At 38.9% G+C, this 15,377-nt stretch overlaps 1 protein-coding gene across 3 annotated transcripts in view; it reads left to right on the forward strand.

Annotated features, from left to right (window-relative positions):
* Nucleotides 1-15,377, forward strand: part of LOC118420312 — an 84,370-nt gene that overhangs the window by 29,571 nt on the left and 39,422 nt on the right. The window contains exon 1 of one of the 3 annotated variants that reach the window (XM_035827068.1): nt 1,686-1,856. The exons of the other annotated variants lie outside the window; for them this stretch is intronic. The gene's annotated coding sequence lies outside the window, so the exon portion shown is untranslated. Of the gene's footprint in view, nt 1-1,685; nt 1,857-15,377 lie in introns of those variants that run through there. 3 annotated transcript variants of the gene reach the window in all.

Raw genomic sequence — 15,377 nt, forward strand, 5'->3', positions numbered from 1 at the left:
AATGCGACTATAGCCTTTGGGGTATCATGATATTTTGCAAATAACAAACAAAATTGTTAGTGAGACAGGGTTAAAATGTGTGTGCATGCAGAAAAGACAGGCATTCTAGATAAAAAGTTATTGGCAAAAAGGTGTTGCCAAAGTTTTAACCTTCCTTCCCTCTGATCTTTCCTCCTCCCTCCCAAATGTTAGACAAAAGGTCAGGACATTCAGCATAAATGGACGAATATTGCAATGAGTTATCTTTCAAGTGGCACTGATGCAGAGTTTCTGTCAACATTTTGTCCTGTGTAGTTTTTATTACTCCCAGGTATTTGGAAAGGGCCTCACCAGGAAATAGAGCTGTTGGGTAAAGGGTTCGTGAAATGTCAGACTGCTCTATATGATCTTGCCTCCTACTTGAGGGAGAGGATGTCCTTTTGATGTGCTCCCAGAAGTGTACCCTGTGGAAGACAGATAATGGATCGGAATGTTCCCTGCGAGGTAGTTTGTGCTTTCCATACCGAAGGATAGGCCGCTTCGGCAGGAAGTAGTTGCAGGACCACTTTGTGGGATATGTCGGGAAATTCAGATAACCTTGCCAAGAGAGAGGTTTGAAGTGATTTAGAGAACACTTCAAATGCGTGAATTGTTGTCAGAGTTTCCCTCTGGTTTGGAGCACTGTACATTTTGTACATAGTTTGATGGCCCATTTTTAGCCCTCAAGGACACTAGGATTTTCTATGCAGGACTCTAATGGAATAATGTGGATAATCATAGCCATGAAGGTGCTTCGAGTGGATTGGAATTTTGGGCACAGAGAAATCTAGTGAAGCCCAAGTTGCATGTTGAATATGAATCAGGTGGGGTCTTCTTCTTCGTCATGTCATCACTAAACTTTCCTGCTCCATCAGGTGGGGTAACTTGTGGCCACTAAGCATCCAAGTCGGCTTTATCATTCCACATGTTTGTCATATATAGGTTGCTTGATACATGTAATATATCTAGTATATGATGGCAAACACATGCATATTGTTGCTTCAGATGCCAATAACTCCTACATGTTTTGACATACTCACCAGGTGGTGCTTCGATGAATACAAAATTATGCACATGTACTGTAATACATGTAATGCTAGGTCACCTTTATCTGCGAGGTAATCTATATCCTTTGTTTTTAAAACCAGGGTATTTAGGGATATCCAGTTGATGGACAGTGCAGTATTTCAAAAACAACAACAATATTTTGAAAGTTTTTAAATTTGAAACCACCTTTTGTTGACCTGATATCCCTGTATATCCATTTTTCTAAACAATGACTATAGGTCAATGAAGGTGAAATAGTGACATTACTGAATTGTGGAAGTTTAGAGCAAATGTGAAGGTCTACAAAAATTTCCCAAATTAATAATGTTCTCATATGCTATTAGTTTGACAGTTATTGAATAGCGAGATGTGATCAGTAAAACTGTAATATTTTCGAACTGTCATGCAAACATTTACCCAAACTGCAGATAATAGCCTGCTTTTCAATTTTCCTTGTGCAAGTAGCTCTCCTGAGAAGATAGTAAGGCTTCTACAATGTACATGAAAATGGTGTAAACTAGTGTAGTACATCTATGATAGCTCTAGATTGTGCTCTAATCTATAGGGTACGTCAAAATGGGTCAAGGTTGCATACAATGTATATTAAACACCGTCAGTCGTTTGCAGGTAGGACAGTACAGAAAGTCTGTTGCCTGTTGAGGTTGTGAAAGCAGAGTCAATAAATAGCTTCAAAACAAGGTTGGATTTGTGCTGGAGGAAGAAGAGATACTGTGAGCGACAGGAGGGTGACTACACAGGCAGTCCTGCCTACTTCACCTCGACATCATCAGGTACTGGTACTGGTACACTGATACCTTGGTACACAGGTATGCACATCCAGGTATCAGTGTATCATACAAACCATTCAAGTTGCACTACTGTTCAGGCATAACTAGCTGCATCACTCCATGTGTTCATCAAGGCTTGACAAAAGTAATAACATGACATTACTATCTATCAGGGGTTTATGGACCAAAATCACTCATCACTTTGATTTTCATAACCCTGCAGCATTTTTCACTCAATCTTCATGCATTTTACTAATTTTATATGGAAACAGATGATACACACTGGAAGCACCTGAAAAAGGTCAAGATGTCAAGGTTATGACCTACATTTGCAGTAGACAGCACATATATCATCTACTGCCTTTGAGTCCATAGCTACCATAGCTGTCTGATTTACTGGATGGCACATATAGAATGGAACATGCTATCCATATTGCTTTGTCAACCTTGTGCTACGGTTATGAATTGCAAAGCATTGCTACTTGTCTTACATGTAGGTACAGGCCGGGGTACTTTTAATTTTCAGATAGTTTGTTAGTTTGTAACACTAGAAGTCATCAGTAATCAAACTGGCTAGGTATGCTAAATACTAGCAGAGGAAATGTGCATACAACAACAGACATTGTTCTACACTTAGTATATTCCAAACTAGTGCCAATGTGGTGCCATTTTGCAGTCTGATGATGATGTGCAGTCCTTAATTCAATTATCACTCACTCACTCACGGCCCGTAACCTCAGTGGTATTAGGCTAGCCATGGCATTTCCATCTAATACTCTGATGGGAATTTTGCTGTGTTCAGTGTTCCAGTTCAGAATAATAAAGTAACAGCATCCTCATTCAAAGTGCTATTGAAGGATGAAGCCTCGCCCAATTTTTCAACATCATCCCTTGAGAGAAGTAGGAGCAGATTGAAAGGACTTAATAATGATCCCTGTGTGTAGCGTGGCATTGTTAACTTTCAATATGGCAAGGCGGTGGGAACATGTACATAGAGATATGGACGTGCAGCGCAATTGACAAAGGGATGGTAACAAGTTTGGAGTCATTAGTAAGACAGGCCTGACTAATTTGATGATAGAATGTAATATTCTCACGGTGGAAATTAATTGCCCTTGAATACCAGACTGTGTGACATTGAAATGGTTTCTGAAGTCTGTTGGCATCTGGAAGTTATTACCTCCATGAAATGTCATGGAGGTTATATTTTACCCTGTGTTTGTGTGTGTGTTTGTGTGTGTGTGTGTGTAAACAAAATAACTCAAGAACGGTTGGGTGGATTGATTTCATACTTGGTGTGTTGGTAGTGTGTGACAAAAGCTGAAAATGATTAGATTTTGGGCCCCCTAGCAGCTCCCCTTGGTACTGCAGCGCAACTTCCGGTTTTGCTATCTCGGTGTTCTGAACATGCTATGGTCACGATTTTTGAGTATTAGATACATGTAGCTCTTGTGCTCAGGAAGAAATGACATAAGTTTGGGCCCCCTAGCATTTAGTTTTGGGATAGCAGGGGCATTTTTGTCAAAAACTTCTGAAGAGGATAACTCAAGAAGGGAACAACGGATTTTCATTATTTTTGGTATGTAGGTACATGTACCTTAGACAATGTTTTACAAGATAAGATACTAATTATGCAAAATAGGAGCAAATTTGCATAATTAATGAGAGTATTCTATCATTGCAGTTTTTTCAATGTATCTCTTGTTCCAGACATGCTATGGTCTTGACATTTAGGTGGTAGATAGCTTTCAGTGTCATGACAAAGTGGGGCAAGTTTCAGCCCCCTAACATCTAATTGTGGAATTGCAGGGGTGTTTTTGTCAAGACACTCCAAAGAGGATAACTGCAGAAAGGAATGACGGATTGCCTGCATTTTAGGCATACAGGTAGCTTAGGTAAAGATGTTCATAATGATATACATGTTATGCAAATGAGGACTTAATTTGCATAATTAATGAGGAAATTGTATAGTTCCATTGTTTTCAATAACTGGACCTCAATACATGTAACACATGTTAATTATGATAGGTGGAATATAAGCAGATACCAAATATGGTAATGAGGAACTTATTTGCATAATTTATGTAAACATTGCAAAACCACTTTATGATTAATAATGGGAATTTTATAATTGTGACATGTGTACGTTAGTCAATGATGAACAACACCATGCATAAATTATGTTTATTTGTTAGTCAATTGCATGAAATTCACGAAAGCTCTAAAATTTCATGGAGGTATGAGGTCGCCGAACTCTAGTTTTCTTGTACAACAGGTTTTCTATGTAATCAGTTTCCTACTATTAACAGTAATTGTAGTAAAATGTTGTAAATTTTACCTATAAAGGCTCAAAAAGTTTCTTTCAAGTACTGAAGTACTGAAATTATTCCATTACTAAACTTGAACATTACCGATTAATAAAGGATATGGTGCTGCACAATGTTATGTTTTCCATTGTAGCCAAAGTTCCCACTATCTCTTTTTCTGTAACACTGTGATAGCCAAACAACATCTGATATACTGTAAATGCAGAAATGTTTGCTGTGGGTTTTTTTTTGTGATTTTTGTGACCACTTCACCACAAACTGAACCACCACAAACATGTTTCCATTATAGTATGAGACTGCAGTCTTTGGCCCTACCGTGAAATGAGAACTACCTCAAAGGCTTCATTTCCATGCTACGATGTAAGTAAATCCCCGCAAACTTACATGTAAATGCATTGACAGCAATAAAAAAAAAAAACAATTATATCAGGTGGCCTTATCATACAAGCATGAAATATTCAGGGCAACTCAAACAAACAGTGACTGTCACATTTTGTCTTTTTAGTTCTTTGAATCAAAGGTCCTATTGAGCATTGCTATATGATATTAAGCAAAGTAAAGAATGATATAACAATAATTCTACTGGATTCCAAACATTTAAAGAAAAAGTTGTTTTAGAGGACCGCTCAAGATTGTGACCTAACGCTACATGTAGTTCACCTTTATTAATGGGATAACCTATATCCATTGTTTGAAATTTTGAAAATACATGTATTGCAATTTAGAGCCACAGTCTGTCGAATCATTATCCCTATATACTCTGTTTACATTTACAATTAAACAATGGATTTAGGTTACCCCACGGATAAAGGTGAAATAGCGTTAAATATTTCATCGCGTTACATCAGGATTACTGAATCAGTGACTATATTGGTACATCTCTTTAAATCACTTTAAATTCACATTATAATATTTTTTCTCATGATTGTGCTGGTATTATGGTATCCAGTGGAATTATGACTTGATGTTCCAGCACATCTGCCTTGTTTATGAAAGATCTATATGTGTCTCAGATATATATTCAGAACAGGCAGCAATTACATAGCAAAAAATCAATCAGATTATTAGTTTGGGACATGTCTATATGAATGCTAAATATTGAACATTGATTTTGTTGTAAATGTGATTTTCTTGTGGCCTGCCCCTTGTTAAACTGTGTAGGGAGATGTCCCTTTCTCATTATTAGATGGATGTACCAAAATGTTAGCTATGACATTGCTAACAATGTGATCCATTGATTATTCATACTGTCTACCACATGCAAAGATAACCACCTGCCACATTTGCAATATGTTAATTCAAAACATTTCATTGGAATGTACAATTCACATTGCTAAACATTGCCAAAACTGTAACATTTATATGATGTAAATTTCCCCTGACTTTTCTATGAAAGTTAGTTCCAACATGCCGCACTCTCAAATAAAACATGCCCTTAAGGTCACGGATTGGATATCTTGTAAAGCTAGCATAACAAACGACAGGCTTCAAAGACTTGTATGAGATTGCACTTACTGCATTGGGAAATTCAAGTTCACTTTTGACAAATGCCCTTGGGCTAAAAGTCCCATATTGGGAAAACTTTGCCCACGCATGTACATGACAGTTGGTTTTCTGTTGGCCAATTTGATATACCTGAAAACTCAATATTCTATTACGAGTCTGCAATATTGTTACAGCAAAAAAGGAAAGTCAATACAGCACTGTATATAAAATATGGATTTCATAGTTCAGAAGACTTGCTTATTTGTGGAAATGTAATTTGGCTTGACTTTGGAGTTACATTGTACATGTACTTTTCACATAAAGTAGTTTAAGTCTGAAAGAGAGGAATTGGTCTCATTTTCTGTTTGTTCATAATGTATGCTAACTGTTCTTATCAAAATCATTGTAACTGTTGTTGCACAGAATACCTGGTGCGTCAGTTATCGTCATAATGTGCTTAACTTTGCTTTAATTTTTTCAACATTTAAATATCCTTTTCCTATATTAACATCCATTGGCATAATACCGGTCGGTTTACTGCAATTTCTCAAGCAATGCTAATTTGGCAAATGATCAACGCATCATTTTCTCCAGTTGCATGTTGCTGTTACAGCTTACCTTTGCCACTTCTTCTGTGTAAATTATTTTGTCTCTCTGGTCCTGCTAAAAACATAATATCGTAATTGGAACACACCGCGGAATTGCACGGAGAACGGGCGCGTGGTTGGAAGGGGGTGCACTATACCGGCCGAACGAAACACGGCACAATTAACTGCCGCTATGTACAGCTTACCTTTGCCACTTCTTCTGTGTAAATTATTTTGTCTCTCTGGTCCTGCTAAAAACATAATATCGTAATTGGAACACACCGCGGAATTGCACGGAGAACGGGCGCATGGTTGGAAGGGGGTGCACTATACCGGCCGAACGAAACACGGCACAATTAACTGCCGCTATGTACCTAACATCCTCTGTTGTTCCTTTCTTTCCTGTTAGTAGTTGCACAAAACAAAAATCTGCATGAGCATACAAAAAGTCATGAGAAAATGGGCGTATACTGACAAGAATTTTCATTTAATTTTGGTCCGTCACAACCGCTATGACGTAAAACTTTACTGCTGGCCGTAGCATCAAAAATGGCGGGAAAATGGCGGCGTACGTTCAATTTGACCCATTCAGCCGTAGATCCGGGCGATAATGCAACGGTTCCTCACACTTTTACACGAGTTGTAGGTCACCAAAAGAAATTCAAGATTGCTGTTGAATCATGCTCGTCTTGTGCCGTGAGCACATGTGATTATTATCTACAAATCTGGCAATGAACGTGACAGTGTGTTTGTCCCACGACGAGCTCGCCTGCCCCGAAAATGACCTGAAAACTTTTGGCCTTGTTGTCTTCGAATGCATTGTTATAGTCCATGGGCCAGAGGAAAAATCGGTACCTCCGAGGTGGCAAATTCTCCTTGTTATTTTTGAATAGTAGAAGGCCTGTGGCATATATTTTGACGTGATAGCCATTCTGGTATGGTAGCTTTCTACCGGCTATCAGCATTCAAACCTATCACCACCTAAATGATCTGGAAATTTCCTGTCTTCAACAAGGGGGAGGGGCAAAAAATTAAACATCAATATTTTTCCACGAAAATTCACAGGCTGGTTGAACCTGCTAAGAGGATCATAAAAATATCAATTGATTTTCGATATTGTGATTCAACACGAAATTATAACCACATGAAATCATATTTTTTGGTGATTTTCTGGTGAAAAATATATTCTTTACTTTCCATTATCGTTCATTTATTCACATTACCTATGGGGCCTTGCCTGATGAGTTAGACTTACCGTACGTATCGTACTCTGCATATTAAGCTTTAAATGATCGAAATCCATCAATGAAATCCGGAGATATGAATGTGTGAAGAATGACACATCTGCCAGCTTATAGTGACAATATCGTTGCTAAGGCCGTTGCTAAGGCTGTTGTTAAGGAGGTTTCAGATCGTACTCCACAACAAAACTGATGCAAAGAACTTACTTTTCTGTAGTCTTTTACTCTTATTACATCAGTAGAAGTACAAGGAATCGTGTTAAAATGTTTAACATGTAACAGATGCAGAAATGTGTTTTTTTACGTCATTTCGTTCAGAATCGTTAACAAAACTGTTGCTAAGGCCGTTGCTAAGGGTGTACCCAGTCATGTTTCAAGCCAAAAACAGCAGAGAGTCAAGTTCTCTGACGCGTGATTTTGCTCCTGTCATCTTGTAAATCATACTTAACTGTGAAAAATATCATAATTGATTGGAAATGTTAATTTGGGCTCTACATGGGGGTTAGAAGGATACCTGAAAATGAATTACCTTGATTTTACACATTTTTTTTACAAATCTTTTGCTCTTTTTCGTCACTTACTAAAATTCACAGCGTATATCTAGTATGTCGTACACAATGAAAAAGGCTCTGCATGGGGGTTACCAGGGCTCCACATATGTGACACAGGATACGTGGATGCAGGACTGCGTCATGCATATTGAAAATTTATCTCGAAACAAGACCATAACAAAAGGTCAAGAACAAGACTACTCTGGAATGAATACAAGTATATTGTACTTTTCTTGATCAATGATGGTATACATTATAAAGGAGGTTATATCGACATATATAGGCATATCTAGACATGTCTATATAACCTCATTGACTATATATCAGGTACAGTGCAGGTTTGCTGCGTTGGACAAACTGCAACTTCGCACACTCAGTCTAATGGTGTGTTATTGTAGCCTGGGTACCATACGGATAGTAGTTCACTCCTATGTTCGCTTCTGCACAGAGAAGCGACTGTATATAGTGTACAATGAATGTCAGAGCTAGAAGCGACTGTTTATAGTATATGATGAACGCCGGAGCGAACTACTTTCCGGATGGTACCCAGGCTAGTGTTATTATGCTTAATATGTTGTTATTTGTTAACATAAGGACAAACCAAAAACAAAGTCTATAACAAAATTTTCATGTATGGAGACACGTTAGAATGTAGCAGTGTAATATCTGGTGTAAAACACGGCTAACTGAAGATTCTGGCAGGCTTGTAAAACTTGACACACTGGATACAAAACTACCGATGCCTTATTTTACACTGTCGTAAAAATTGCAAAACTTACAACCTACAAATGTCCACATGTGCATGTGCCTAGAACTAGGATGGTCTCCAATGCCTAAGGGAATTTTCTTTGTCATTGAGCCTGTAACGGGTATATGAAAATGGTCTGATATACATTTTAGTTGCCTTTAGTAGCTTTGACAATTTGAGGCCTTAGGTTTTTGCCAGTTCGCAAAAATTGAAGTCTTCAAACATTACAAGATGACTGTAGTCAATATGTTAGTGTATACATATTTCACAGTGCCTGCCACTCGCCTTCCTCCTCTATCACCTCTATGCAAGGACATAACGTCCTTCGTCGGAATGATCATTTTGAGTCAAGTGTGGAAGTCACAATCGGACTTCCTCTGGTTCAACGTTGACCATGTCTGAGATCTGGTCAGAGGGAACGTTCATACATACATTAGATATTTCATACAATGTAAGAAAATGGGCATGTCTCCTGTCAGAAAGGAGGTGATGTGACTTGTATGTGGCCAGTATCGATCGGTGTTGTGATTGTCCTAATGTTGGAAGGTCATTAGTCTGTGGCACTGTGGTAATCACCACTTCTCTGACCACAACACCAAAGGCTTTCCAGTCTCGCTCGTCTTCATCAGGTTAAAACAAGAAATTGTTCCATGATTTGGCATCTTCCTATTTTTATCTTGCATTACCTGCTTGTTTTGCCTGTTGGGCTATTCTACAGCCCTTATGCCTCCATATGACTGTATGCCTTCAATGGTTTAGACTCCAAGTTTTTCATAATTAACATACTGTCTTATGTGAGTCTTCATTGATGCTATCAATTTTGCAGCAGTTGGAACACTGCTTTTCCCCCACCTACTTGCATGAGCTTTTGCATTTATTTCTTGATACTGTAGAAGCCGCTTAATTGCACATCCCATTTGCCAGCATATTTTGTGCAATTATTCACATGGTGCAACAATGCGAAGTTATCCAGCTGGACGGCAAAGGTTTGGGATTTGGGGATTCCGTGCAATTAACTATAACTGAACTATTCAAAACTATCGGTAAATATAGTCGACGCTTGTGTTCCTTTGTGATAATGCACTTCTTCTCAAACATTTTATACTTAGATAATAAACATCTTTTGTACTTTTATAACTTAGGCTACAGTACAAGCCAGTTAATCGTACAATGTATTACCGCACACTTCTGTTCATTCCACGGAATCCCAAAATACCGAACTGATGCGGTCCAGCTGGATAACTTCGCATATCATTGCACCACGCGGATAATTGGCAAATGGGGTGTGCAATTAAGCGGCTTCTACTGTATTTCACAGCCCTTGCTTGATTTCCAATGATGTATTTGCATCTGTAAGTAGCAACGACTATAGCTGCAGTACAGTACACCAGTCAGAATTGCCCTGAGGATTGTGACAGACGATCACCGAAACGGGGTGAAAATAAAACAAGGGTTGTGAAATAAAAGTATCTTTATCCAGTACGCGCACACGTACCAACATGATAAAACTATTCACAGATCTTTTGTCCTTTAGAAAGACTATCGTCTATCTCTGCTCATCGTTCACAATGGCTATTGTTGGTATTAGTAAGATCAAGTCCTCCGCGAATCACTTATTGGTGGCGCCCATCTCCATTCCTAATCCCTTAGGCCACACAGCTGTTCAAATTACTACATCTGCTGTTAGTAGTGCGTGTTTGTGTATGTATTAAACTGACATGCTGAGTGCCTAGCAGAGAAGGCAGTTTGTCCCATTCAAAAAGTCTTTGGTATGGCACGGTGGGAGATTAAACACACCATCGCACCCGCAGTATATTCTAATTGATCAAGAAGTGTGCACAAACTTTCAAGTAACTTACGAATTTCATTTTATTACTCACCTCAAGCTTGTAATTGTCTTTCTAAATGGATTCTCAATATGAGCTAGTGTGATCACACCTATGTGATCAGTATATGTCCATACAGGGCCCTTCCCTTATTGTGACCAGATTAAGTTTACACGATGGTTTATGTGTGGTTTTCACAGCTATACCAAAAGTCTCCATAACTTACCTCCTCTCAGTACCTGATTTATCATGGTCCCAAACCTCACAAAAGCCGCTAAAACCCTGATCTGGCTCGTCTTCTGTGTGGCCCAATAAGACAACAAATAATATTTCTTCATTAAGTAGATTTTCCTCTTTCCATCAACAATAATACATACATCAGGTGCATTACCTTCAATGTAAAGAGGAAGCATGGGAGGTATTACGCCTTAGAAATGACTAAAATTCTGAGAGATTAAAACTCTGCTTTTAGTCAATCAGGTAACCCCCTATTACATCCTCTCAAATCCAATCAAGTCCTCTTTATCCTCACCTGTTGGACTGTAAAGGAAAGGAACCCATTTATTATGTGGAAATAGAAAACTTCACATCTTCATTTATAATTTTGATCATTAATTTAGATCTATGAGGGTAGCCATCGTAAGTTCAGTAATTTTCGGCAATAAATTGTTTGATTTTTAAGGGCCTCTTAGGGCAGCCCAGGCCTCAATAACGGAAACACTCGAGGGTTTATCATATGGCTGTTCATAGTTTCACATACCTATCACAAAGAATTACTCGATTTGGCCGACTTCGATCTTCCGAACTCAGCATAGTATGCTGGGTTTCTAGTACAATCATATTTTTGAAGGTGCTCATATGTACAAAAGTGAACAAGACTGTTACAATTCTATCAAGATAAGAGTAGCAAAATTATGTGTCAAAGATCTTGATCAAGAAAAGTACAATATACTTGTATTCATCCCAGAGTAGCCTTGTTCTTGACCTTTTATTGTGGTCTTGTTGCTAGATAAATTTTCAATATGCATGTCACAGTCCTGCATCTACGTATCCTGTGTATCAAACGGTGTCACATATGTGGTGCCCTGGTAACCCCCATGCAGAGCCTTTTTCATTGTGTACAACATACTAGATATACGCTGAGGTATCTACTAAGTGACGAAAAAGGGCAAAAGATTTGTAAAAAATGTGTGAAACCAAGGTAATTCATTTTCAGGTATCCTTCTAACCCCCATGTAGAGCCCAAATTAACATTTCCAATCAATCATGATATTTTTCACAGTTAAGTATGATTTTCAAGATGACAGGAGCAAAATCACGCGTCAGAGAACTTGACTCTCTGCTGTTTTTGGCTTGAAACATGACTGGGTACACCCTTAGCAACGGCCTTAGCAACAGTTTTGCTAACGATTCTGAAAGAAATGACGTAAAAAAACACATTTCTGCATCTGTTACATGTTAAATATTTTAACACGATTCCTTGTACTTCTACTGATGTAATAAGAGTAAAAGACTACAGAAAAGTAAGTTCTTTGCATCAGTTTTGTTGTGGAGTACGATCTGAAACCTCCTTAACAACAGCCTTAGCAACGGCCTTAGCAACGATATTGTCACTATAAGCTGGCAGATGTGTCATTCTTCACACATTCATATCTCCGGATTTCATTGATGGATTTCGATCATTTAAAGCTTAATATGCAGAGTACGATACGTACGGTAAGTCTAACTCATCAGGCAAGGCCCCATAGGCAATGTGAATAAATGAACGATATTGGAAAGTAAAGTATATATTTTTCACCAGAAAATCACCAAAAAATATGATTTTATGTGGTTATAATTTCGTATTGAATCACAATATCGAAAATCAATTGAAATTTTTATGACCCTCTTAGCAGGTTCTACCAGCCTGTGAATTTTCGTGGAAAAATATTGATGTTTAATTTTTTGCCCCTCCCCCTTGTTGAAGACAGGAAATTTCCAGATCATTTAGGTGGTGATAGGTTTGAAGGCTGATAGCCGGTAGAAAGCTACCATACCAGAATGGCTATCACGTCAAAATATATGCCACAGGCCTTCTACTATTCAAAAATAACACGGAGAATTTGCCACCCCGGAGGGTACCGATATGTGAAATTTGGGGTGCTGGCCCATGGACTATTATCGATGCTTTGTAAATTATGTATTGGACACCTAGATGTCTGAAGTGTGCATACCTCAGAAATAACTATTGTTGCATGTGTAGATCTCTTTAAGTTCCACTATTTCTAATCGACCGGTATAAGGCTTATGACCGGTATTATGCCAATGCATGTTACATACTGCAAGTATCATGATACTAAGTCTGACAAAGTCAGATGATAGAAAAGAACTCTAGAACAGACTTCCTTAATTATAAGTTGTATTCAAGATTTGCGTCCACTTCTTGCTTATTTTTCTGCACATCTATATAATCAAATCCTGGAAACTACTTCTATCTTCAGGCATATTCTCACTTATGGCCTCCCCATGCTGCGCCCTATTGAAAATGTTATATACATAGAAAATCATCACTATGATCAGCTGTGGTAAAAATTGCAATAAACATCAATTTTGCAGACTTCATGCCGTCTGCCAAAGGCAATACCGTGACCTATTTGATTGGAAACTGCGGCATTGACATTAAGACATTGAAATTCTGCTGCCATACTCGAGGTGCATATATAAGCAGCCATGTGCCGCCATCCATCACTGAGCGACACAGAAATCCATGGGAGAATTTGCTGCCGATTATAAGGGATGGTGAGTGGAAAACTAGATGTGGCTGCTGGGAGTTTGCCTGCACCGAGGTGGCAGATATAGCACTACAGATGTGTGGGTGAGGTGGCAGGTGATGTTCAGTTACTTTGTCTTCCCTGGAATGATGATTGGAATTGATGGAGAATTTGGTTGTATTCTCAGGATGCTCTATTATGGTCCATTCATACTGCCGTAATGATGTGATGGTGATGCAGTACATTGGACGCCATGAATGAAGTCTGAAATGGCTCGCATGGTAGAAACGTAGATCACTACAGTAACTATATTGTAAAAGGGAGTGTTTTCTTTCATATCTCTAGTCGGTTACCTACTTGCATGCATGGACGCCAGATAGTAATTCTGCAATTATACTATACACAGGTTTTCTTACTGTTCAGAGTCGGGTGACAAGCAGTTTTGATAGATGTAAATAGAGTAAGTGGCATCCAGGTTTTTATAGACTTCAGGAGAGTGGCATTTGTTGATAGGTTTGCTAACAGATCGTAACAAGGTGTGGGCAGGCTGGTTATGATACTGTAAAGGTGCTTACTTTTCTATAGGTTTTCACCATCCTCAGTCAATTGGGTAAGGAGATATAACAGTAGCTATGGAAAGGTTTCAACTATATATTGTAAGGTATTGGAACCTTTAGAAAAGTATTTCCCTTTGTCAGATATGTAAAGCTGTATTAGGATATTTGGGATATTGTCAGAAGGTACATTTAAAAGAAATGCTTTCTTTGAAGATGTTCTTTTGTCCCCAAATTTCTCCTTGCAACTTGAAAATACATCCTGAGATGAACTGCACACTGTCCCTGACACAAGGATAGCCCTACTGGCACCAGCACTCCATACGTGACGGAACCCAGATCTTCAAGCTGACAGACCGTACAATGTTTTCTCCACCAATTTGGCTTCCAACAACCCATTATTTAGGAACAGCCAGTGGTGGCAGTCTCCTGTGATACGTGTCTAATGTCACTCCAACACAAAGCCCCTGACACGTATCTCCCTCCCACTTACAGGCAGATCTGGAAGAGTGCAGTTGTTGGGTTAATGCAGCATATTGTAGGAGAAATGCTGAGTAGGAAGGCAGGAATACAGCAAGTCCTTTATGCATGAGGACTCAGGTGCTGGTGCCAGCAGCAATGACAGAATGGGGGCAGGGAAGGTGAGATGCCAAGATTTTGGCAATTATCCACTTGGTTTCCAAACAACAGAATCAAGAGCTCCAAGACTGTAGGCAAAAGGGGCTATTGGCATCTCATGGCAAAGTGAGCATTGCTGGTATTGGATGACTATGCCGAGGTATTGAAGCCCCAAGTGCGTCTTAGGAAAACCAATAAGAAGCACATTCAGATCAATAAAAAAAACTCTCACCATCCTTACTGTTGGCCTTGGTTACTTTATTCCAGTCCCAAACTGTATCCAGCAAAGCCTCAGGTAATTAAATGCTAAGTTACTCTTCAATCCATGCTACAGTCACGTAAAAAAACTTGCAAGTAAAACTGGATTTAGTTAAGTCATGGTGAGTCATGAAGAAGATATTGATGAGGCCTTGACAGATGAACCATGGTATTACTTCTGTTCGGGCTGCCAGACCTCATTAAAAAGGGTCAGTTGTGAAGTTAAGCCATAGGTCCTTTGTGTCGCCGAAGTCAACCGTATGTATGTCAAAGTATCAATCAGTCTAGAAAGAGCAGGACACGCACTTGCCAGTTTGTACTATACAAAGTGTTTTGACCTTGAAAAAGTACATTGTACCAACAAGAAGCAGTCTGTTTTGTATAACCAGTAAACCATCTTAAGGTGCAGCACACAAATATTTGGACAGTTCCTTGTAAGTACAAGCTGTAGAAGGTTTGCTCCTCTCATACTGGGAAGGACCCCTTGTTCGTTAACGTGCCCAAGGTGTAGCTTTTTGTCCCATCTGAGAGGATGTCCCTATCCAAAGCTAGCTACTCATTTTCTAAAGAGGATATAGA

This window comes from Branchiostoma floridae, chromosome 7 (genome assembly GCF_000003815.2).
Source record: "Branchiostoma floridae strain S238N-H82 chromosome 7, Bfl_VNyyK, whole genome shotgun sequence".
Lineage (NCBI taxonomy): Eukaryota > Metazoa > Chordata > Leptocardii > Amphioxiformes > Branchiostomatidae > Branchiostoma > Branchiostoma floridae.